Source organism: Otolemur garnettii, unplaced genomic scaffold, assembly GCF_000181295.1.
Source record: "Otolemur garnettii isolate 467f Iridium unplaced genomic scaffold, OtoGar3 scaffold00036, whole genome shotgun sequence".
NCBI classification, from domain to species: domain Eukaryota; kingdom Metazoa; phylum Chordata; class Mammalia; order Primates; family Galagidae; genus Otolemur; species Otolemur garnettii.
This window is the reverse complement of record NW_003852431.1, coordinates 12,801,792-12,804,928: the sequence shown is the minus strand read 5'-3', so window position 1 is coordinate 12,804,928 and position 3,137 is coordinate 12,801,792. Positions and strand designations below refer to the sequence as shown.

Here is a 3,137-nt window from a genome sequence, read left to right as displayed (position 1 = left end):
TGGGGGGAAGAAAAAGGACAAAGACTGAATCTCTGAAATTGTTTTTTCCCATCATGCTCATAATTTGAAATTTGTGTAACAATGAAGACATGGTTTTAAGGCGATATAGAAGAAACAGCTCTGAGGAAGCCAAATAACACAGGCTTGTTATTGTTCCCGTCACCGCAGTTTGAAAGGTGTGGCAGGAGACAGGGAACAGAGGATCTCAGATGAAACACAATATTGATATTTGGCATACTCAGATGATTTTCCACCCAAAGATACGAAATCACTTTACCCACGCTAATTATGTCTCTCCACCAGGCCAGCCCTTGGCACAGCCAGGAAGCCAGCAGAGGTTGACTTTGGCACTGCTACCCTTCCTTTGCTGTCCCCTTTTTCCTTTTTGATGCCACTCTCACTATGCCTCAGGGGGGTTTAGTGACGTCTGCAGTGGAGCGCTCGCAGAGACTGTTAGGAAAGCAGAGTCCCGAGCACCCAGCTGATCTACTGAATCAGATCATCTATGGGTGGAGCCCAGGAATCTGCATTTTAAACAGCATCCCAACCCCACCTGCTCATGACCTGCGCACTGAGCTAATAATAACTACTCCAGCCTCCCAGAGGTTCATGTGCCTCTATCTGACAAACCCACTCTTTTGAAACGTACGTGACAGATGTGACTTAATATGAGTGTTCACCATTGATATTGGAAAAGCTTCTCTTTGTTTGAAGATGGGGGAAGAACAGTCTTTTGGTGAAACTGGGGGCACTGAAAGTTGAGCGAGGGAGTGATTTTTGTAAAAAAATTATATTTATAAAATATTAATATAATTTAAAATTTTAATTTTGCTCAGAGATTTTTTTTTTTTTTTGAGAGAGAGGTTCAGTTTGCTACCTGTGGTAGAGTGCCATGGTGTCACAGCTTGCAGCAACCTCAAACTCCTGGGCTTAAGCAGTTCAGCTTCCCAAGTAGCTTCAGCTTCCCAAGTAGCTGGGACTATAGGCGCCCACCCCAACACCCAGTTATTTTTAGAGATGGGGGTCTCGCTCTGGCTCAGGCTGGTCTTGAACCTGTGAGCTCAGGCAATCCACCTGCCTTGGCCTCCCAAGTGCTGGGATCACAGGCGTGAGCCACCTTGCCAAGCCTGCTCAGAAATTTTTATTGTGAAGGAGGCTAGGTTCATTGAACAGCTTTGGTATTTGAAACTAGAAAACCTTGGTTTCAATCCTGACTCCATCACTTGGTAACTTGGTGATGTCACCTATTTACCAAATGCTCTTAGCTTCACTCTCCTCATTTATCAGATGGAGACAATAATCTATAAATTGTGGCATTATTTTGAGAAGTAAATGAGATAATTGTGTTTAAAGAGTGGCCTGTGACAATGCCTAGGACATAGCAGATACCCCAAACATAAACAAACAGTGCATATAAACCTATGGTCTTATACTAACTGATCGTGGGAGGTAAAGTGGTGAATGAAAAAGATATCGCCTACAAAGAGCGTAAGTCCAATGAGAAAGAAAACCCTATACATGGTTTCAAGAGGGGGTAGGTTTGAAAAGGCATTCATTCATCTGATAAATTGAGTTTCTACTACGTTGTGGGTACTGTTCTAAGTTGGGCATAGGTATCAGTGATAAATGTGACAGATAAACTTCCTCATGGAGTCTGAATGTGGGGTAAGAGGACGGAAAATAAACTAGGAGACAAGTAAGTGGATGACATCAAATACTGAGATCTGATAGGAAAGAAGTCAAGTGGGGTTATGTTTGTTTGCCAGGGCTGCTATAACAAATTACCACTAACTGGGAGGCTTAAGAACAATACTTATTCTCTCTGAGCTTCAAAGACCAGACTCCAAGATCAAGGTGGAGTCCAGGTTGCTTCCTTCTGGAGGCTCTGGGGAGAAACTCTGTGCCACGCTCCTCCCCTAGCTCCTGGTGATTTCAGGCAGCCCTCAGCCTTCCCTGGCTTGTGGAAACGTGGCTGCCATCTCTGCCTCCCTCTTCCCTTCCCCTTCTCCTCCTTGCATCTCTGGATCTTCTCTCCTTAGAAGGCCGCCTGCCATTGGACTTAGGGCCTACCCTAAATCCAGGGTGATCTCACCTTGAGACCTGTAACTTAATTACATCTGAAAATAACTTTTTTCAAAATAAGGTCACCTTCACAGGTTCCAAGGGATAGGACTGGGACGTACTTTGGGGGAGGCCAAAAGTCAACCTACTACACGAGGGACTGTGGAGAGGCAGGAGGTGGGTAGGCTGCTCTAGATGGATTACCAGGGAAGGAGTCTCGGAGGAGGAGACTCTGAGTAAAGACACTGGATGTGAGCAGGAGCTGGCATTCTAAGAGCTCTTGTAAGAGGGAATAGCATGTACAAAGGCCTTGAGGTAGAAACAAATTGGCAGGCTCAGGGAAATGAAAGAAGACCAGTGTGGATAAAGCAATCCGAGTGCGGGGGAGAAAGGTAAAGATAGGATGAGATCAGAGAGGTAGGAGGGGGCTGGATCACTTCGGGTCCTGTGATCAGTGATTTTGTACTGATGTTTTATTATTATTATTGTCATAGAAGGCCAGGAGCATTTTTCTCCCTTCCTCCTTCCGTCCCTCCCTTTTCCCTACTTTATTAGACGGGTGATGTGCACATGTCATAATGAAGTTTCAGAGGAGGCGCAGCTCCCCTGGGTGCATGAACACCCAGTCGTCAGGCTTATGAACTACAGAGGGACCTGAACCAGCAGCACTGGCAGTTGTTGTCGGCACAAAAACACTAAAGAACCCTTTTCTATTGACAGACAGTGTTGAAAAGCCTGAAGATGATGAAGGAGAGTTTCTTGACCATGTGATTTTTCAACTGTCCCTGTGAGTCTAGCAACCTGCACCCACCACTTTTTAAGCACTGGGTCTGCAAAGCCTAACCTACCAGGCAGTGCAGCTAGGGGCCTATGTGGTCAAGACTGTCCTGGTGGCTGCCCTCATGTTGGTCCTCTCTTCCAACTTACAGCCTATGGGGTCAGGGGGCTGTGGGGAGCAGGTACGGGTCCCATCAACCCTCACATAGGTTGCCCCCTCTTCCAGACAGCCTGCCTCTGGTAGTGGCAGCACTGACTCTCTTGATAATATATAAACCAACAAATAAGACACAGGGGTG

General features: G+C 46.1%; 1 non-coding gene across 1 annotated transcript; it reads right to left on the bottom strand.

Moving 5' to 3' along the window:
- Window positions 1–2,610: 2,610 nt before the first annotated feature.
- LOC111725315 lies at window positions 2,611–2,715 on the bottom strand. Its single transcript, XR_002773404.1, has one exon. It is a non-coding gene; the product is annotated as a small nucleolar RNA U13 (small nucleolar RNA).
- Between the last annotated feature and the right edge of the window lie 422 nt (window positions 2,716–3,137).